Genomic DNA, 24,062 nt, shown 5'->3' on the forward strand with positions numbered 1-24,062 from the left:
TCTACCAACTCCGGTTGGTGGCCCAGCTACGCCCCTATCTGGACAAGGATAACCTAGTTTCAGTTGTTCATGCTCTGGTAACCTCCAAATTAGATTACTGCAGTGCCCTCTACATGGGGCAGCCTTTGAAGATGGTTCGGAAGTTGCAGCTTGTGCAAAATGCGGTGGCCAGATTGATAGCTGGAACAGGGAGGTTTGAGCATATAACACTGATTCTAGCCTGCTTGCATTGTCTGCCTATACATTTCTGAGCCCAATTCAAGGTGCTGGTTTTAACCTATAAAGCCCTACATGGCTTGGGACCGCAATACCTGATGGAATGCCTCTCCTGACATGAACCTACCCGTACACTGCTCTCAACATCTAAGGTCCTCCTCCGAGTGCTTACTCCGAGGGAAGCTCGGAGGATGGCAACAAGGGAGAGGGCCTTCTTGGTGGTGGCCCCCCAACTGTGGAATGATCTCCCCGATGAGGCTCGCCTTGCACCAACATGTTATCTTTTCGGCACCAGGTCAAGATTTTTCTCTTCTCCCAGGCATTTAAACATTTTAACAGCATTTAACAACGTTAAATTTGTTTTTAATGGACCCCAGAATTGTTGTTTTTAAATGGATACTGTTGTTTTTATGTTTCTGATGGTTTTTTAAAAAAACTATACTTTTTAATGTTTACTATTTTTAACTGTTGTAAACCGCCCAGAGAGCTTTGAGTATGGGGCAGTATATAAATGTAATAAATAAATAAATAAATAAAAATAATCTGTTTTTTAAAAAAAATAAATATACCTCCTTCCACCTCCCAGGTAAAGCTAACCATCCCCCAAATCTAAAGCCCTGATTTCCTAATCTTGTGCCTCTGACAGTGGCTGAGTTAGGATGACACACTAATCAATGGTCGTTTCCCATTCTATTCCTATTAACCCCCCAGTTGATTCATGTGTTGTCCAAACTCAGCCAGTCGGTCCTTATCTAAACTCCAAAGGGGGGGGGGAACCCCAGTGACAGTTTCTCTCTCTCTCTCTCTGTCTCTCAACTAAATGAAACAACCAATCAGAAGACACTGTTCTAACAGCTAAACATCCTAACTCCCCCTCCCACCAACTGACCATTGCCTGTAAGAGAAAGGATTTGTTAAAGTAAATCAAGCCTGCAACCAAACATTCATACACACACACACACACATATATATAAAATGATTTTTCACAGCTCGCAATTCAGATAGAACTCGGAAGACTTTGGAAACTCAAGTTTGCTGATTCACACATCCCTAGCACAGATATATACAGTGCCTTGCATAAATATTCACACACACAACACACACACTATTGGGTTATCCACATGTTATTGTGTTCACAACTTGGAATTAAAATGAAGTTAATAAGGATTTCTTCTCACTGATCTACACAAAATAGGTGTCAGGATCTGTCCTGCAGCACCACCTGGTGGCTGCAGTGCACCTTGTCGGCTGCAGAGTAGTTGCAGGACCCAGGCCCATATCAGCAGCACTCCTAGATGGGCTGATGCAGACCAGCTGGGAGCAGCTAGGAAAGGGCTATATAAAAATGGCATTTCCACCTCAGCCTTTGCTGCAGCAACATGGTCTCCTGTAGCCTGTTCCTGAGGCTCTGGACCTTGTTTTCTGCTTCACCTGACCATGCCCTTTGCCTCTGGCCCTGCTTGAACCCTGTTGCTCCTGGACTCTGAAGCCTGAACCCTTCTTGTCTCTGGATCATGCTTTTTGCCTCCAGCCCTGCTTGGATTCTGTTCTGCCTTTGGACTCTGAACCCTGCTTGCTTCTGGGCCTTGTCCTTTGCCCCTGGCCCTGCCTGGACTCTGTTGCCAGTTCCACTGCTGTCCATCCCAGCCCTGGGGTTCCTGTGCTGAGGCCTTGCCACCCAGACCCTGACAATAGGTCAGAATGTTGACATGGGGAAAGAATATACATGTTTTACAAAATGGTTTACAAATACAAAATTTAGATGTCTTGACTGCATAACTCTTAACCCCCTGTGCTGTGACACCCCTAAATAAGCTGTAGTGCAACCAACTGCCTTCAGAACTCATAGTTGAATGGAGTCCACCTGTGTGCAAGTCAAATGTCACATGATCTCAGATAAAATGCAGCTGTTTCTGGAAGGCCCCAGATTCTGTTGGAGAGTATAAATAAACAAACAATATCATGAAGGCAAAGGAGTTCTCAAAACAGGTCTGGAATATAGTTCTAGAGAAGCACCAATCAAGGTTGGGTTATTAAAAACTATTCCAAAATATGAGCATCCCCTTGAGCACCATTAAATCCATTATCACAAAATGGAAACACTATGGCACAACCATGACTTTGCCCAGAGAAGGCCATTCACCCAAACTCAGTGACTGGGTAAGGAGGGCATTAGTCAGCAAAGCAACCAAAATGCCAATGGTAATTCTGATGTAGGGTGACCATAAGAAAAGGAGGACAGGGCTCCTGTATCTTTAACAGTTGTAGAGAAAAGGGATTTTCAGCAGGTGTCATTTGTATGCACACAGCATCTGGTGAAGTTCCCTCTTCATTGCAATAGTTAAAGCTGCAGGTGCCCTCCTCTCTTTTGTATCTGGTCAAGAGGGCAGGACTCCTGCAGCTTTAACTGTTATGATGAAGACAACATTTCACCAGATGCTACACGTATTCAAATGAGACTTGCTGAAATTCCCTTTTCTATACCACTTTAAAGATACAGGAGCCCTGTCCTCCTTTTCATATGGTCAGCCTACTCTGAAGGAGCTGAAAGATCCACAGCTGAGATGGGAGAAACTGTCCATGGGGCAACTATCACCTGGGACCTCCACAGAGCTGGACTTTATGAGAGGAGAGGAGAAAGCCATTGCTGGGGGTGGGGGACATGTCAAATCCCACTTGGATTTTTTTAAAAAGGAATGTGGGAGGCATAGCAAATATGTGGGGGAAAGTTATGTGGTCTGATGAGACCAAAATTGAACTTGTGGGCCTTAGAGCGAAGGGTGGTGTGTGGGACAAAGCCAACAGTACTCATCACCCTGCGGACATCACCCCCACAGTGAAGCATTGTTTCCCAACCCACTTCCAACTAGTCTCCTCCCTCTCCAAATCAACAGGAGTAACAGAAGTGGCAACAAATAGTGAAAGAAGAAATGTAGCAGCCCCTGCCCTTCCTTACATCGCTCACCATTGTCCTGATGTTCAGATTGGCAGTGTAATAGGGCACAAAATACAAGGGACAAGCGGAGATGCACTTATCTCAAGGGCTGCTGGAAACACAAGATATGACAGTGAGATTAAGTCTGGACTTGAAATGATAAAGAGCTTTTCTACATGACTGTGTCTACTTGCAGTTTTGTCACAGAATTGAGATCTTAGTGCCACAGAAGCTGCTTCTGTTTCTGCTTTTCTGCTATATAATCTCTAGTTGGCACTGTGGTATAGCAGAATAGCACAAATACGCAAGTGTAAAAATGTTTTCTTTCACTTCCAAAATAATACAATTTCCCTGCTGTATAAACAACAACAAAAACAACTCACCAGAAGTGTCATTTAAAAACAGAAGGGAAACTGGAATCATGGTGTCATCTGAAGAACCCATAAACAACTGTGAATAGGGAATGAGGCCCAGTATTGGGCAAAAGGCAGGATGATAATAATAATAATAATAATAATAATAATAATAATAATAATAATAATAATAATACACAGTAAATGCCTGATATAGAAAATCTCAAACAAATATTTTTTAAAAAAATTGGGGGGGGAGTACGTTAAAATGTGCTGTTTAGATTCTCTTCATTTCTCCTGTGGAAGAGAATTTGATTCAAAAGGGGAATAATAAGAATTCTGACAGAGAGGCAGCCACCATTTTATTTATTGCATTTTGGGAAAATAAAAATGGCCGGCCTTCCACCTGCCACTCATTGTTGTGATTATAGTAGTCAGCAGTTGAATATCTGGGGCTGAAGAAAGGGTGCACTTTTACTTTGTGGGCAGATTGTTCATCTTGCAGCTTATTCAAAAGGTGTAGTATCAAATACCCCTCCAAAAACGAAGAAGATATTTAATCACTCTTGCTGGATTAAACTTTTTGATTAGGATGGGGGGTGGCAGCCTGCCTGAATAGAAAATGCTATTATCACTCCAGCAGTGACATTTCTAGTAGAGTGCATGTTTGCCTGAAGGGTTTTTTTAGGTTCAATCTCCAACATCTCCAGTCAGAGCACAAGATAGATGGACAAATCGTATGATCCAATATAAAGCAATTTCCTATGATAATATGGGGAGAGGTTCTTGTTCCTCTGGCATCAGGAATTACCACAACTGGAAATGAGATTTAAGCTGATTACTGAAGTAACCAAGGAACTCCACATTTTATTTTGTCATGCAAGAATACTTACAACATGATATCTTGGATTCTGTTTAAACACCCACGAAGGCTCAGTAGAGTTACGACCAGATAATGTAATCCATTTCCCTAGGGATCTGGAGGTTTTTGTGTGTGTGCATGTGTGTATTTCATTTTAATGCAAAATGAGGAAATAGGAACAGTATCTAAATGAAAACCTCAAATATCATGTCTTTGAAACATTGATGTTATTATAATAAAGTCAGAATGTGACATCTGTAGCACTTCAAATATTACTGAACTGAAGAACAAAAAATGTTTTTAATATTGTATGATATATATAAAAAGAGAATGTAAACATCTTGATGGATAGATTTCTATTGTTTTACTAAGGCTTACAAATATTTATATTAAAGAATAATTAACAGTGGAATCCTACACCCAAAGCTGCTGACGTATACACATTTGCCTGGAAGCAAGGGCCAAACTAAACATTCTTCAATTTTGGCTTATTTACTTCATAAATTAGGCAGATTGGCTTATTTACTTCAGTGTAAGGATGCACTCTCCTGGAGGGGGCTTGAAGCTTCCCCTGTTTTTGCCTCAAAATTCCACCTGCAACCCCACCCCCGTAGTTTTCTTTCTGTCTTTTTTAACCCTCCTCTTGTGGGGAGGGAGTGCACTTTCTGGACAAAAGTAGTCATAATCCACCCTTGAGCTGAAGATTCTGTTCTGAATTGGGGCCATGCAATGCTTGCTCTGAAGTAAATAAGGCAATCACATATATCTCTGCTACATGTGATTCAAATAATATTTAATTTGGGCCTGTTGAACTCATTGGGACTTAGTTTTGAGTTGACATCAGGGCAGTTTCTCTTTAAGTGTGGGCAATTTGGCACTCCTCCCACTGCCATAAATCACAAAACTAAGTATAATCCCTCAACCACACTGACCCTTGTCTGTTCTGAGCCTCATGTAGCATGCCAGGTGGCATCAGCACAATTGTGGTTTCTTCTACTGCACTTCTCCTTGGCTCCTACAATCCCCAGCAGAACATCCCCTCCCTGAAAAGGCATCAGGAAGCATTTTTGGAAGAGTGATTGGAGGACACGCTCCCCCCAAATTGGTTTTTGTGATGTGGCTAATTAAGCTACTGGCTAGTGAAGAGAAGGACACCACTCCCATCCTTGGCCAAGATGGAGGAGCTGTGTCATTATCATTTTCTTGCAACAGTTCTGCTGCTAAGGGTTATGTCACGTGGATGGGTCTGGTATGCAGTTGCAGCACAGTCAAACAGCATTAGCCTTTCACCCCAGTTATGGCCATGTGTGCTGGAAGCAGCATCTCTAAACAGAAGTGGCTTTGCAAAAAACTCAATTTTATTATGGAATTTTTCTTCAAGAAAGAGGCAACGGCACATGTGTGAGAGAGACAGACCAGCAATTGCAGCAGTCTTCAAATACCAGTATAATCTACTTCCATTATGTTGGCAGCTTTTAATATTTGTGGGGTGCCAGTATTTTTTAAAAAGAACAAGTTTCTAGTCTGTGGCCAGCCAAATCCATTTAAGAAAGGGGGGGGGGGGGAGAGAATCTCTCTGTGTGGCCAAACTGTTTATTAGTTTTAAAAAGGATATTTTTCTAAGAACCTCTGGTCGCGTGACTTTAGAAGCATTTGCAACAACTGTATGCATCTTCAACTTATTTACACCACAATCCTATGCGTGTCTACTCAGAAGAAAGCTTCATTTAGTTCAATAGGGCTTACTCCCAGGAGTATGTGCATATACAGCCATACTTGCTTGTTTCAGGGTTTGTGGGTATTGTGTTTTATTGCTCTGTTAAAGATAATTTGAAGTCATTTCTGCTGCTGGGGGTGCATGGGTGGGATGTTCTATTTATTTTTTATACCAAGCCCTTTTGTGTTGGTTGGTGGGAGTTGTAATCCAGAACATTTGCTACTCTTTTTAAATCTGCTTGGGTTGACAATGAGGTGGGTGGATTTTTTTATGCAGTTAGAATTTGTTGGCCGTGCTTATTCCTGAATAAGCCGGTTCTTCTGGTTTCAGAGTAGGCATTTATAAGACAGATTTATTATTTACACGTTGTGTATTACTTCTTGCTGTTGTGTCTGATATGGTTTGGAAAAGGAGATGCTCATGTAAAGTGATGTATCTGTGGACGTTCAGCACTTTTTGGTTGTGCTTAGCAGCATTCTGGATGCTTTTGTGATTCTGAGGATATCTTCATCACCATCGCCATTTTGTACGGCTGTGTGGGTTCTCACCTAGTGTTTTGTACTAGTGATCTTAAAGGCACTTTATTCTCTGTACAAGAGTAATTGTTGCTAGAACAGGAGAACGTGGGCCCAAATAAGTAATTTTGTGTGGCTGTGCGAATTTTCCCAAGCCCTTTTGAACTCATGATCTTAAAGTGTTGAGGATGTTGTGAGTTTGACTCTGGAAGAAATGGTGTGTTGAACTTAAACAAGTGACACACCCATCCCTTTGCCTCTGTGAGCCCTTGATTCTGCCTCTCATGACTCATCTTCTGCCCCATCTTCTACAGAGGTCACAAGCCCCATTGGCAGACATGCATAGAACTGCATGGTAAATGATTGCAGAGTTCATGACAAATTAACATTTGTACAAGCTGAACCTGATTTTTTTTAAAAAATTAAATAAATGTGCAATTTGCCCTTTCATATTGTTTTTGATCAACATTGCTATTAACACTCCATTGTACATACCTCCAATCAATCAAGCCTACCCAGATGTTATTCAAAAATAGATGTTATACTCCACAAATCTACATTTTTACTGTGCTTTGGGTATTTTCAGTAAACACTATAGAGATAAATTTTGGAGGAGGCTGACCAATGTAGAGTAATTAAATCAGGGATCACAGTACATGGGATAACTCCTTGCAAAATATTGTCACCTTTAATGGGGTTCTTAACGCTCTCATTTCCATCATTTTCTCTCTGTATCTTCTTCTGTCTCCATTCTCTTTTCCACATACATCTGGAGACTTGCTGAGATAGCCAAGAAAAATATGAAAACAAAAGATACCAGACAAACTGTCAATATGGCCTCTAAAGCTGCTCTCCAGGAGAACAATCAACAGGAAACTGAGATAATAGGAAGGATTTTCTAACTATCTCATTTCAGATTATGGATTTTTTCCCCCTACAATGAATGTATTTCACTGATAAGGATGAATTTTACAGTGTAATTCAATGTTTAACAGTTATCAGTAATATTTCATTATTACTAAAGATGAATAATATGTAATAAGATGAGGATAATGTGTGAGTGTCCCCCAAGCCTGGACCTTTATAGCAAAATATGCATCACATTTTAATCTTATTCTTATAATGCACCCCAAGAAAAGTTAATATTTGTTCAACTTCAGTATCACACAGCTTCACTTCATTTAGAAAGGGGAAAAGCCTAATCATTCTGAAAAAATCAACTCATTGATTGAAAAAAGGGCAAAAATCAAATAAAAGTATTTAAAAACCTGGTTGGGGTCTAACTCATTTTGATAAACTCTGCTTTCTGAAAGTGAATGAAATTATGATGGATTATGTTTCTCACCCATTTTTGTACTATATAAATGGGGCACATTGAAATGGCAGTGGTACCCAGTCTCTTGGCATTCTTAGAGCCACCTATGTTTTCACTTTATTAAAATTCACAGTAGGCTTTGCTTATATAAAACTGACAAACACATTTGATATAAGCTTTCCAAAACAAAGTTAAGTGTGCTTAGTCCATTCTTTTCCATTGGGTTATGTTTAATGTGCTGACACTATATTTAAAAGTGTTACTCTAATCCAGCTGAGGATATCCAGAACTTGCTTGCAGTTCTGGGCTCCACAATTCAAGAAGGATGCAGACAAGCTGGAGCGTGTTCAGAGGAGGGCAACCAGGATGATCAGGGGTCTGGAAACAAAGCCCTATGAAGAGAGACTGAAAGAACTGGGCACATTTAGCCTGGAGAAGAGAAGACTAAGGGGAGACATGATAGCACTTTTCAAATACTTAAAAGGTTGTCACACAGAGGAGGGCCAGGATCTCTTCTCGATCCTCCCAGAGTGCAGGACGCGGAATAACAGGCTCAAGTTAAAGGAAGCCAGATTCCAGCTGGACATCAGGAAAAACTTCCTGTTAGAGCAGTACGACAATGGAATCAGTTACCTAGGGAGGTTTTGGGCTCTCCCACACTAGAGGCATTCAAGAGGCAGTTGGACAAGCATCTGTCAGGCATGCTTTAGGGTGGATTCCTGCATTGAGCAGGGCGTTGGACTCGATGGCCTTGTAGGCCCCTTCCAACTCTGCTATTCTATGATTCTATGATATCTGTACATTTTGCTGGATTGGGAACTATGAGCATATGTGAGATAGCCATTCTGATATGCATATGATCTGCACATCGGACTGGGGATACCTTTCTCAAACTATGACGCACACCTCCTAGAATGGCTGCCTCTGAGGGCACTTGGGGACCCACAGCCTGAGTTCACTCTATCCGGCACCACAAAAATGAGACAAATTGAGGCAATCCCACTGGAGTCTACTTTACAGAAACTTAGAGTGCAATACTATGAATACTTACAAGGAAGTAAGTCCCATTTAACTCTGAGGGACTCACCTCTGAGTAAACATGCTGAAAAACAAGCTGCACATTGGTTGTACTTGTCAGCTACATGTGTGAGATATTCATAATTAGTTACCCACTCTAACATGGCTTCTCATGTCCTACATACAAGGGAGGGTTATTGATGTGGGGAACGAACCACCCCACAACTATATGGTTCAACACAAGGGTGGTAAATAACCACCCTTACATATGCCAATGCATTTCCCTAATTTCCCTCCCTGGGCACGGCTTGTTGTTACATGCTCATCCAGGGAGGTTGGGATGGTTAAAAAAACACCTAGCAACCTACAACAGAGAATGTGAATCTGGTCCACAACAGCCCATGGGTTCTGGGTATTTTGTTAACCACTCCAACAATCCACACTCACTGGCTTCAGATGACACAAGAAACCGCACCAGCATGCAAACAGCATGAGCACGGTGGGAATAGGCAACCCTGCTGGGTTTGTACAACACAACAAGCCACACTGCCAAAAAGGTAATTATGCTAGTCTCCCTAGCATGCAACCAGCACACGTGGCAGTAGAAATAAGGATGCTCATGCCATCCCTAGCTCCAACCTAGCTCTTTTTTTCTTACTCAAAATTAAGTGTGGGGAAAGCATAGCAGCTTCGGTTCCTAGCATGGAAGGTCGGGGGGGGGGGAATTTGGCCCTTTGCTCTTTGTTGTGTTCCCAATCAGTCCAGATCAGTTCCCTATACCTGCAATTTGCATCGAAAAAAGTCTCATTCACTTCAACAGGGGCTTGTTTCCTATGCAAATTGCAGGTGCAGGCATTCAATATTGAATAAGGAAACAGTACAGCTATAGCTATGTGTGCTCCATATTAGTTTGGCATTGTTGCAGCTGGGGTTGCAATTCCCCTTCCACAGTGATTACTCTGGGGGTAAGTGAATGTATGGATGACATACTATAGCATTTAAGGTGTCTGAAAGTCAAATGATAAGAATCACTTTATCACATTATATTAAAAATATTTTAAAGAGGCAATATCTGGTTTATTTCAAATTGAACTCAGCAGCGCTGCATTGTTTAACAAGGACCTGTCCCCATCATGCTTAGCTTTATAATAAAACAGGAGATCGCTCATTTAGTGTAAAGATAAATAACAAGCAGATCATCTACAACTCTTAGAGATGAATAGGAAGATCAATCAATCATGACCTGTAATTATTGCCCCTATAAAAGCTATTTAAACAACTTTATGGACTTCACTCCATATCTTGGCACTTTATAGTGGCTCATCCTACCAGTCTTACATTCAGGCATGTGAAAGGTTAATAAGCTATAAACTATACTTTCATCACTATAAAATTATGTAGGCACATCAATGCATTATGTTTAAATGGAAAACTAGATATCCTATTACCTATTTTCTTCAAACCGCATCTGTTTACAGCTAATGCAGAAGATATCCAAGGAAACACTTACAATCAATAGACTGTCGTCTGTTGCATTAAATTGTGCACACTTTGGAGTAACATTTTTAACATGTATTTATGTTTTAATAAAGTGAATTTGATCCTAAACCTTTCGAAATAACTATATATTTTATTTTCTCACTTACAGTACAAGGACAGAACATTGCGTCTATATAACTGAATGAAATGTTGCTATGTTGTACATTTCAAGTGCCTAGAAAGTTCAAAGTGAATAAAAAAAAAGTTCAGTGTTCTTCGGCTTGACTTTTGCAAATTTCTGAATGATTTTATACATTAATATTATGCAAGCACTTGCAAGAAATTTACAACCTAAGGATAATGTTAATTACAAGCTGTATTTCCATTCTATGTTCTGATATAGTAAAGATAACTACACATAAAAACAAACGTAAGAACACATTTAATATAAGTGAAGGAAACCTTATTGACTAGTGGGGCAACTGAATGATTTTACTGGTTAATTTGATTTTCAGCTGTGTGTACAGTCTATTTTTTTCTTCTTCAAATGGGTGCCCAGGGCATGTCTACACCTTCCAGCAATCCGGGAGGGAGAGGGAGGATCTCACAATATGCTGATCATGAGTTCCTCCCCCTGCATTCACACGCAGCACACAATGTCCAGGGAGGAAGGAGGACATTGTGCCCGCCATTTTTTTGTTAAAGGTAAGAGCTGGAGAGCACCTGCGCTCCAGTGCAAAAGTAAGTAAAAAAAAAAAGCCTAGAACCCGCTCCCCACCACACCCCCAATGGCCTTGGACTCTTCCTGTCCTGGCTCCTTCCCTCAGATGACCCCCGCTACTTGCAGGGAAGAGGGAAGAAGCTGGGACAGCCAGCCACACCACCCACAGTCCTCGGGATCGTCCCAGGACTGTGGGGTAAAACCAAGGAAAAAGGATATGGTGACATCCCGGGGAAATGAAGGGATAATCCCTCCCTATTCCCAGGATCCTCTGTGCATCATGTGGATGCACAGGGATGATCCTTGGATGATCCTCAGGATATCGTCTGGTGTATACATGCCCCCAGTTATGCGAACTCAATACTTCTTGCCTCCACCTGAGGGTGTCAGTATAAAATGACAGTTGAAATTGTATATGAGCAAATATGAAATGCAACAAAGCAATTGTGTTCAGAGAGAAGAGGGGGCAATGAATTAGCATGGCTTCACAAGCTACATTGTTAAAACAATTTACTTCACAGAATTTCACAATAGTATTTGAAGCAAGAAACATTCTGATATGATGCGGTAAGGACAGCCAATCGTTTTACTGAGTACGAAGAGACTTCATATGTCAAAGTGGAGAAGGTGGTGTCTTCAGAGCACATTTTCTCACAGAAATTCAAATATTTGAAATATTTGCCTATAAAATCTAGGTGTTAAGGACAGATGGGGTCTGGTGACATGACTGAAATGTAAATATGCCATGCATCCTACCAAAGTTAAGGGGGAAATGTAGATCAGAAATTTAAGGCGGAGTCCTATGCATGTTTAGCCAGAAAACAGTAGGACTGTTTTCTGGCTAAACATACATAGAATTGTCCACTTAGGAACCAAATAAATGTAGTAGTGGAGTATGAAGAAATATATGGAGTATGAAAACATAAGGAAATAAATGTTGAGTTTTCTATATACTTTGAGTAATACAATTTGTAACACAATGTTATCTCCAAATTGGTGGAAAGGAATGAAAATGGTATGTAGTTTTGAAAACAAGCTTGAGAGACTGCATACTCCAGTGTGATGGCACATATTTGTGATCCAACATAGTCATTTCATTGTTAGTACACACATCATAGATATTTGGATCTTAGGCCATTTATATCTTCTATGATGCCATTCATAGTAAGCCACGTTTTGTATTTCCATAGAGGGAAGTGCCATAATCCATCTATCCAAGGCATGTGTTTTGTACATGACAGGTAAGAAGCAAGGGACATGTTTTCTTCATCTCTACAGGCACCTGATGAGGCACCAGAGCATGATATTTGAATAAACTTACTTAGCAAGTGAGGTACTAGTATATAACTGCAATTGTTGTAGAAGGAAGTGAGCTACTTTATTACAAAAGAGAACATTTGTAAAATTCCCCAAGCACAGAAGTAGGCCTTTTAAATTCTTTCTTGCTACAAAGCCAAGGACTTATTACAGCGTGTTTATTTTGATGAGGCAAGAAATATAACCAGTACAAAGAATGTAATCTCTTCATGGATGGTGTTAACTGGATACTTTCCTGGTTTGTGGGCACTTCCCACCACAGAGAGACATGCTCGCCATTGGGGGAATTGTCCAGCTTATTTCCAAGTCATTCAAATTCACGAACACCCTGAAGTCCATAATGTTCCTAACCCCATCCCTATAATGGCAATAACCCTTGGAAAAATTACAATTCCCAAGGGACAAACAGGGTGTTTTTTTTGCTCTTCCTCTTTATCTCCTATTTCTTTCCATAGCTGGCATGCTATCAACACTGTTGCTGCCCTGGCAGTACAGGTGTATGAGAAGATGAAGTGTGTGTGTTTGTGTGAATGAGTGCTTTTGGAAGCAGTGGAAGTAAACCAAGAATTTGTCTCTGGCTCAAATTTTAAACCAAGTTGGAGAAACTTCAGGAATTCATGATTCTCACCCCTTTTTTGAGGCATTAGAAACCTCCATTCCTTGCTTCCAGGTATGAGTGTGGCCAGCTTCTCTATCATTTTTACTTTGGGCCACATTCAGAGGTCTGATCAACCTCTGAATGTTCGTAAACACCACTTTCTAACGTAGTAGAGTGGTGTCAGAATTCAGGGAAGGGTATTCATTTTGGAATGCTCTCCCATATTTAAAAAACCCTGCAAGCAGAAAATTAAGACATCTCGGAGGAAGGCTGTAGCCCAGCACTCTCCTTGTTTTAGTAGTTTTCTACCTGAAGGGAGTTTCTGAAAGGACCATTTACAAGTTTTATTCCCTACCTGCACTCTGAATTGCTACAGTCTGCTTCAAGGATCTAACAACTCATTCCCACCTCATGCCAATGAATGTGCAGATCCAACCTGCATTTCAATGAGGGGCACTGGACATTATTGGAGGCAAGAGGCTATCACATCTAATTTCATAGGCTATCAAATGAGTTTCTGTTGAATTCCTGAATGGCAATGTAATTCCATGATTCCTTCACTCAGCTATTTTTCTCCTTCTTAATTCCCACTTCTGGGTGAAGGCAGACATATCACAGATTTCATACATCAGCTGGATTGAAATACTCAATATCATCTATATGAATTGTCTATGTCTTTATCTTTCCTCATAACTGAGAGATACTAAAACAAAGTATATGATTCTATCTGGGATGGTTTGAGTGAAGCTTCATACAAGACTCTCAGGTTTACGGGACCATTCCACGTGCTGTGTACAAAATGTTCAGCAAACTGCCAATGCTATTTTCATTTTCATTCTGTATTTGTGAAGAAAATATTAATATTTGCTATATTGATATACTTTAAATAATAAGCCACAGTTCTATAGGTTCATCAGTCATAAAATATCAATAAACTCTAAATTTCTTCACTACAACCATATGTCAATTTGCATTCTAACTTCATAAACCAAATATGTGTGATGTTTATTGACGTGCTTTTTTATTTTTGTTTTCTGTAAATTATGAGGTACAGAACCAAGGTACTTATTATTCACAGCTGATAAATAACTAAATGGATAGCACAGAGTGCAGCATATTGGAATAGAAATATTACATCAATGAAATAAATATACATTAATCTTAAAAGTATTGAAACAGTGAAATGCTTTCTATCTGTTGGGGTCAATCTATATATTGACATGGTTACAAAGTGGGAGCCACGGAAAGGAACAGCCATATGTCTGTTTCTCGCTTCTCCAGATCATCTGTTTTACCTTACTCAGTTCTGACATTTATTTGTTTACTTATTTATTTCTGACAGTTCTGTGATACTGTTACGCTCCAGAACTTTCTTATGACGGGTTACATGCAAGTTAAAACATAAAATATGGATAAAATCAATTCATTAAGATTATAAAAATAAAGTAGCGGCCTCAAACACTCTAAAGAGATGGCAACAGTATAAGCAATAAAATAATAGATTTGATACAGTATCTTTAACTAATAGCTGAGCAAACTGAAATTGTTTCGACGGTTCTTTTAAAACATGATAAGGAAGGGGCCAAGAGTATATCCATCAGAAAAGAATTTCACAAGTATGGGACCACCATCAGGAAGGCTCTGTCTCTATTTCCCATCAATCTAATCAATATTGGTGACAAGCCTGTAAACAGGGCCCCCGAGGCTGATCTTAAAGCCTAGGCAGATTGATAGGAGTGCATGCAGCTGTTAAAATAAACTAGTCCCAAACTACAATGGCTGTTTCACCTCATCTTCTACCAGCCCTCAAGTTCACTTTTCTCAGTGAGGGACCATTGTATTGTCTATCAATTAGTTTACCTATTATACCGGCAACATACAAGAACAACATACAAAAGGTATTTGTAGTGATAGCTAACATTTTGGTATTTTGTGAGTATTCATGTTTTGTGATGATCAAACGGTATTGGGATTTTCTGAAACCATGGGATTGGAAAGAGTTTTGAAAGATGAAATACATAATATTGTAAACACACATACTAAATATGACTACTTGTCAATATCTAGATTTTTCTATGGATTTTGGTGTGTTCATATGTTGAGACTTTTCTTTTATTTAAACTCTGAATTTCAGTATATTTTCTTCTGATCCTTTGCTCATCTAAATCACATCAGACTTGTAAATAAAAGGATTGAAAGCTGTCAGTTAGAAATGTCATGTCGGCTGTCAATGGTTCATGAATAATTGACACTGAGATTACCTAGGGAAAGCTGCAATTAGCTTAGCTCATTAACATATGAACTAAGTCTGGTTTTGTTTTGTTCAGTGTTAGAATTTTACTTAACTCTTTAATTTGTAGAAGTGAACATAAGGTTTGATGTACATCCAGAATAACCCCAACTCAACAAATATCGGAAATATTTATTCTTGTGAAATGTGTTTGCATTTTTTCCCTTCAATTTTCACAGGAGTTTCTTTGTTCTGGGTGTGGGGGAAAGGAGCTTTGTAGATTGCTTTCTTTTTCACATGTGTTTCTTGTATAATACAAGTGTAGATGAGTAATTGTTTAGGATTTAGAGAGCATATTACATGGAATCCTTGTGTGTATGTGTATGTATGGTTACAGAAGCTACTTCCTGATAACCCACTGGAGGGAGATAATCCATGCCTAATTTGTACTAACCAGATTTTTTTTATCACTCCATTCTGAAAAGAACTGGAAGAGTATTATTGTTGCACCATACTCCTATTTATCGAACCTCAACTGATTGTGTATGCTTTGTTATATTTTATAGTGGAAAACTCCAACCCAGAACCAAACAGTATTATTTCAGTGACTTTGTCTTTGTTGTTGTTATTGTAATGCAAGGCAATTGTCATTGAAGGAATAAAGACATACCATCATTCCAGTAACTATTATTCAGTCATTCCAAATCCCATTTAGGGCTCTCAGTGAAACAAGAAATTTATTTATTTATTTATTTATTATAACATTTTTATCTCACCCTTTAGCCAAAAAAGACTCTCAAGGTAGCTTACAAAAATACTTCTTAAAACAGTCTCTACCCATAGGCTTATAATCTTTTTTTAAAAAAAAAAGACACAAAAGGAAAGGGGATTGAGAGGGAAGAGGAGGGGAAAGCAAATTTAGGCACTAGATTCTTAGTTGAAAAGTTCAGAACATAACATTAGAAGAGCCATGCTGGATCAGAACAAGGATTTATCTAGTCCAGTGCTCTGTTCACAAAATGGCCAACCTGCAGTTGACCAGGAATCCACAAGCAAGACATGGATGCAATAGTACCCTCCTGCCCATGTTCCCCAGCAACTGGCCTTTATACCATCAGGTACCACAAAAGCATAACTTTAGTGTGAGCAAAGAATAAATAAATAGATACTGAGAAAACAATGATACACTCTGCAAGTGAAGGAGGTAACAAAGAGATGAGAAACAGACATCAGGTATAAACCTGGGCCAAGTACATTGTTGGTGCTATAATAATAATAATAGATGGCCTTCTCCTAAAAAAACTGCTATAGAGTAGGCAAAAAGGCATGCCATCACTGGCCAATCAGACTGCAGGCAAAAAAAGTCCTACTCAGACCCAAGAAGTGACAAAAAAGCTTAGACTTAACAGAAGGAGAGAGGGGAAAAGACAGAAGCTGAGGAGGGGTGGGTAGGGGCTCTGCATGTTAATACAGCTCCCAGAACCCCACACCGTTGCCAGTGGCATGGAAGCATAGAAAAAGGGACAGGCTCCACTTCATCAGCAATCCTGTCCTTGTGCCAAAGCCAGTCATCGGGGGTGTGGGGGGTGGACATTTGTAACAGGAAGAACCTTTCATTCCAAGATATTTTTGAAGTTTGTACTCAAAAGATCTCTGAAGTTTTTGAGGGAAGGACAAATCTGTCAAATTCAATTTTGCTGTTTCTCATTTTTTCCAATATTATGTTTGTTATGTCCCATTTCTCTGCATCTGTTTGTAAGTTTGTTTAAAAGACTGCATGAAAAGGTGTACATATTTCTCTCCGTGTTTGTCCTGTAATATGCACCTTTGTACAAACACTTCCAAATATATGTATTTTTAATGGGTGATTTCCCCTAATATACACATTTTTGTGTGCACTTTGCCATGTCATGTACTTTTTTTTTAGAAAAAACGTGAACTGAAAAAAATGGGAAAAGTGTAAATATTGCCATATAATTGGTTCTGGTTGCTGTGAAGGTTCAGGAAGTTGTTCATTTGGTTATTTCACATTAAAATACAAACTGAACATATATTTTAGGTGCGTGTTTTCCATTTTCATGGTAGCAACTGAACTTAGTTTCAAAGTGGCCTGAGGGGTTTAGGTTATAAACCTAGTTAAAACTTCTCTTTTCATCAGGAAGCAATCTGAATTTTAAGTCTAAACTATGAACCATTTTCCCATATGTAATTTCCATATTTGATGCCCTTCCATTCAGGTCTCATCACCTTTTGGAAACACAGCAGGAATTAGAGTCCGTCAAATCATTCTATATAGCCAAGTTATAAAAATGCTTTGGTATAATGAGCACTTCAACATGAGCACATAGCCAAAGTCATTGGCCTCATGGGATAAACCAAGGTATTGCTTCTCAGATGTAATATATTTCATTATAATGTAAGCCATCCTTTTAGACCCACGTCTATTGTACTTCTGACCCATGTAAACCCGGCGATATCTCATCTCTTATTCATCACTCAAATCCTGAAACTGACACCACCAAAAACGTTTTCCCCCTGACAAAAATAGATTAATGACAACTTTATACTTTCCCCCATTTTCTAAATGTATGTACATTCGTCTTTAGTGTTGGGCTTATTTTATTATTTATTTATTACATTTCTATACTGCCCAATAGCCGGAGCTCTCTGGGCGGTTCAGAAAACTCTCTGGGCGGTTCACAAAAGTTTCTATTTTACAATAGAAAATAACAACCCCACTACTGGATATACAGCAGTTAATTTAGCAAGACTATAGAACCATTTCTCTCTGGAAGACTATTCAGTATGCATTTTCCTTAGGAAAATTGTCACTGACAATTCATTGTAAGTATAGAATTCCTGTAAGGATGGACCGCACTACTTCTTTCACTTCAAGAAGCAGGTTTATGTGCACAAAAGATGTATGGATGTTTCCTCTCCATTTAACTGGTGGAGAAAACTTAAATGTGCAATATACTCTGTGTACATTATTCACAAACGATAGGGTTTTGAGAGGAATGTGTGAGGAATTAGTGGTCTTGGTCCAGCATGAGGTGAGTCCTATGAAGGATGAGTTTTCTATAAGTGGATCACACCCATCACATAAATGAGGACTGCTGGGGCAAGCAAGGTGGGGTGGGCATGATATTTTAAAAAATCCCTGCATTTAGGAATCTGATTTGCATGCATATAGTTCTAATTTTCTCTGTAGATTCAGGAGCAGAAAGCAGTTTGGCTTTTGTTGTCTCTTGGGGCCAGTCCATTACCACTCCTGATTGGGTGGAGCTGAGTGAGACTCCCTATTTTAATCTGTTTGGCAGGAAAGGTGAGGGGGGGGGGGTTCCAGGAGAGATTCTGGTCCTGTGGATTTTTTTTTACTTGATTGGCATACAAATATGACCATCAGGTTAAGCCCAAGGAATTTGGAATTGTACACAGTAAATAACAGGACCTTTTAATTCTTCATGGAAAGCTGTTGCTGAATCTGAAAGTCCCCATTTTGCCCTTTTATATATTAGGAACAGTTTCAGAATGCAAACAGACCATCATCGTCCCAGAAGTTGGCTGATCTAAGGTTTAAAATGATGGGTATCTAGTAGGGCTGTGTACCACCTCGGGCTGAATCTGAGCTGAGGTGGGCCTCAGAGTGCCTTGGGCCAATTTGGGTGGTCCTGCCACCCCCACCAGCCTACCTGCCTGGGAGAGCTGGTGCAAGGCCAGCCATGAGTTCAGGTAAGTCCATTGGACCCACTGGACTTACCTTCCTCTCCCTCCCCGGTCACCTTCCACCCCCACCCCCACCACTGGGACTTACCTTTAAATCACATCTTACTCCTTGAAAACTGAGCAGCAATTTAAAGTTACCATGAGGGCTCTCTATTATTAATATATCTACGGCTGAAAACTAAGGCAGTAATAAAGGGCCATTTCCCTTTTATGGCTGTCATAGATTGCAGCTATAGATAAATTTTTTTAAAGAGAAAGAGCCCCCATGATAACTGCATAAAGCAAGACTGGTATCTTCTGTTTCCCAACAACTGGAAGGGAAAACAAAGGGGGAGAAGAGTTCCTGGGGATACGTTGAGATATATATATATATATACACCTTTGCTTAAATATATTGATTGAATAAACCACTTGATATTCTAAAAGTATTTCCAGTAAAATACAAACATGACCTTTTGCCATCATCACATTGCCAAGTTATTTCTGCCTGTTTGCATACAAAGAAGTGTAGCTATTCCCCCAGATTATCCATAGATTGCTACCCAAAGATAAAATGTCCTATACAAAACTGATAGAAATTTAGAGAGATCCTTCAATAAGAAAGTGCAAATAAAGAGGAAAACAGTTAATGTGGTACCTATGAATAAAAAATCTACATTTAATGTTATAAACACTTTTTGAAATAGCCCTTCCTAAGGGTGATGTGCCAGCTATGATCCTATCCTATGTAGAGTGGATGGACCAATCCATATAGTTATGCATGCACTAGACTACTACACTGTACTGTAAATGATGATGTTGCCTGTGAAGTACAACCCTTTGGGAATAAATCTCTTCTTTTGGAAATAAATATATACAGAATTGCTAAAAGAAAAGAGGTCTGAAGTATATAGACCAGGTACATATAACTGACAAAACAAAAACAAAACTGACTATCATTTGGACCTTTTGTAAGAGCGATGAACATTGAGTCCATAAGTTACAAGACCAACGGAGGGTGTTACATAATTTAAAACCTTTATTCAAATTTTACTGGATTCCTGTTTATTGTCAGTAGCTCTCCAGGGTTTCAAACAAGAGTTATTGCTGCTTTGCCTGGAGATGCCCAGGACTGAATCTGGGATCTGAGCTACACCCCTTCCTCCCCTGCACTATACTTATTAATGTGAAGAGCTCTATGTCATTAGCAGAGCAGAAAAGCGGGACAGAGTTCCTGACAAGTCATGCAGATGTAAAACTATGTGCCAAATCTCAAGCAGTTGCTTCTAATTTCCATTTCAGTAGGGCCCACAGATTACAAATTAGTGCTGGGCAGAAACTCTCCCCCCCCCCCATATTTTCAGGAGCTTTCTCTCTCCCAGCGAAAGAGGCATTTTTTCTGCCTCTTACTCGGGGAGGGGGGAATTTCAGAGAATTTTCTCCTTTGGGAGGGGGACAGGGTTTCCACATACCTTTTTTAAGTGTAACTGGTTGCTGAGGGCCCTTCTCCCTTTTTTTTTAGTTTTAAAACAAACAAACAAACAAACAAAACTCCCCCTTCCTCCAGTATATTGATGAGCCCAGTAGTTCTTAGTGAATGCTTATTGGAGACCATGTGACCTCTCCCTCTCCAATAAGCATTCAGGAAGAACTCCTGGGCTCCTGAAAATGCCAGAGGAGTCTAAAAAAAAATAAGAAGAAAAAGAAAAGAAAAAGAAAGAAGACCCCTCAACAACTGGCTATATTTAAAAAGGTATGTGGAAAAGCTGTTCCTCTCCCCACAGAGAAAATTCTCCAAAATTCTTACCTCTCCCAGCCTCTTTCGCCTGAGTTTTCATTTTCTCCCACCCCACAACATGTTGAAAAAGGAATTGTCAAAATTTTCAGCACAGCTCTATTACAAATAGGAACAAAATTCTTAGGCTGAAATCCCAGACTTACCAACTAGAATGTAAGCCCAATGGAATTAGTTAGACATTCTTTCAAATCAACTTGCTTAGGATTGGACAGCAAGTAGTAGTACTTTTAAAAAGCATTTCAGAGAAGATGCAGCACTCGTCAAATTCCACAGATAAGTGTCTTTGATGCACATTGCCATAGCAACTAAAACCTTCCTAATGTGAACCAACTGATTCATTTGACATCTATGAGATGGCTCATTGTATGTCACATATTTGGTCCATTTAGCAATTGCTTGCACATTGTGTGGGCTAAACATCTGGAGGGATAAGAGTTCACAGGGAATATCCACTATTTTACAAAATGAAAATGTTATGTGTACCATCGTACCAACTAAAAAAAAAGTAATTATAAGGGTGTAACAGCAAGTATAGTCACTTTAAATTAGTGCATACCTTGGGCTACAACAAAGGGACATTAGCTATGACTTTGTCCAAACTCGCTTTCTGGCATTTTGAATGACACGAACAAAACTCTGTTTGTTTGTTTTCTTCTAGACACATACTTATGCAGAACAGCAGGTGGTGTGATGGTTCACTGGGCAAAAACAGTAGCAGCCATGGCAAGACAACTGTGGGACATAAGGATCTGGCTCATTCAGTATTGTGCAAAGACATTGTAGCTGAAAGAATAGTTGCTCGTCCCAGGGATGGACAAATCTGTCAATTAATTCCAATATCTTGGGCAGTATCCCATGTTGCCTGCTTGCCAGAGGGACCCACTGCTAGCACAACAGGAAGCTAGGGATTCTTAAAGTAACTGAAAATGAGCAGAAATACTAGTTTCCAGAACTAGACCACTCCACTGACCTGACCTTCCTTAGCTTTCTTGAGGAACTGCTGACTCCCTATTGCACTTGGCCCAACTGGCAGAAAAGAATGAGTGGGAACACAGTGGCAGTATTGGATGATGCCCCTTATTTTTCCAAGTTTAGTTTGTCCCAAACATTGAGATTATTATTATTTAGTTCGCATAAGAATTTGTATGGATTTTTGTGGTTATTTCTTCTAATACACATGGCATTTTGCCTTATATACATTGTTCCCTAAAATAATAATAAGAATCATGCTGGATCAGACCAAGGGTCCATCAAGTCCAGCATTCTGTTCATGCAATGACCAACCAGCTGCCCATGGGAAACCCACAAGCAGGACATGAGTGCACCACCACCTTCTTGCCCATGTTCCCCAGCAGTTGGAGTACATAGGCATACTCTGTGATATTGGACGTAGCATTCAGCCATCAGAACTAGTAGCTATTGTCAGCCTTGTCCTCTGTGAATTAGCCCAATCCCCCCTTAAAGCCATCCAAATCGATGGTCATCACTATGTTTTCCATTGATGGGTGGATAACGGAATGAAGGGCACTTGACAGGCCATGAAACATACATCCCTACATGCATGCATTGATAAAGATCTGTAAAGAAAAACCTTACTTTGATGTAATCATAGATAGTATTCTCACAGAGCTGACCGTCCCATTAGGCGGAGTAAGGCCGTCACCTCATTTAGGACCTCATGAAAGGGCAGAAAATTATTAGTCATTTAATTTGGGCTGCAGAGAGTTGTGCTATTTTATTAGCACAAAGCTGCTCCTGTTTATGGAAACCTCATCTTCATCCTTTCACAAATATCATGTCCAGTACTTGGATTCTACTCATGGAAGTGCTTCCACAAGCCATTTCACAAGGACTTTCACAATTCACTATGATTCATTATTCTAGCTGTTGCTTGTTCTTTTTCTGCTTGAGTTACAACTCAATATTTTATTTTTATTGCCATGAAAGAAGAGTGCTTGTGGAATTTTCTGCCACAGGTGCCAAAATAATTCAGCTGGCTTTGGGTCTTATGTTCCTTGATTTGGTGGGTGGGTGGGGGTACATTTGCTGCTCTGCCACAAGCAGCAAAATGTTTTAGGGTTATCCTGGTAATTGGCTTTAAAGAACTCACAGGGGGTGCCTAGGGTGACCATATTTTGGAAACCAAAAAGGAGGACAACATGGCCCAACATGTCCAGCCCCCAAGGGGGCGTGTTCACCAGCATGTCTAGCCCCCAAAGGGGCGTGCCCACCCAAATATGGCCTTGGTCAAAGGTTTGATTTCGCAGCACACAATTAAGACAAACCTGTTCTACATAACATCTTAATGTTAAAATCACTGGAATAAAGTATAAGTGAAACATTCAATGTATCTGAAATTAACTTCACTCATTCCTACTTCTGTAGCTTTTGCTGTATGTTGAAGCTTTTGCTATATTGTATGCTGAGCTACACCAAGCAGGGTATTCCACTATGAAAGCGGTATATAAAAGACAGGAGCCACACTATTACTTTATAGAGGTATTGAACTGCACTGCAGGATCTACACTACTGCTTTATAGTGGTACTGAAGTGCACTGACAACTACTGGGGTCCATGACACATCTACACCAATCAGGATATAACACTATGAAAGTGGTATATGTTATGTGTCATGGGCCCCAACAGTTGTCAGTACACTTCAATACTGCTATAAAGCACTGGTGTGGCTCCTGCCTTTTCTATACTGCCTTCAAAGTGGAACATCCTGCTTGGTGTAGATGAGCCCTGTGTGTTATACAGTCTCCCCTTCCCTCAAATATCTTTTCTGGCTGCAAATCCTTCACTGGATGACCATAGTCTAACCTTTCCTAACATTTAACACTGTTTCCCCATGTCCGGGAAAGCTGCCAAAGGCTGACGATAGATAAACACTAGAGACTCTCAACACTAGAGACTCTCTAATGGTCTTTATTAGGAAATTCAAGCAGGCAGTAAAAGGTTTGGAACACAGGAGACAAAGGCAGGAACAGAACTGGGAGCAACTGGCAGAAGGCAAAGCAAGGGTTCAGGCTTATAGGAGGTAGGTTGGTCTGTAGCAAGTCCAAGGTCTAGGGCTTTGGCAGGCAACATGGTCAAGGGTCAGTCCAATGGTCAGCACAACGAGCAGTCAACGAAGTCCAAACACGGTCTAAGGGTTCAGCAGGGCAAGAACAGGAAGACGTAGTCACGGCCAGTCCAAGGTCAAGGCAGGAAGCAAGGCAAGAGTCCGAGTAGCAAGGTAAGGGGTCAAAGGATCCAGAGACCGAAGCTTTCGCCAGGTAACT

This window comes from Elgaria multicarinata, chromosome 10 (genome assembly GCF_023053635.1).
Source record: "Elgaria multicarinata webbii isolate HBS135686 ecotype San Diego chromosome 10, rElgMul1.1.pri, whole genome shotgun sequence".
In the NCBI taxonomy this organism is placed as follows: domain Eukaryota; kingdom Metazoa; phylum Chordata; class Lepidosauria; order Squamata; family Anguidae; genus Elgaria; species Elgaria multicarinata.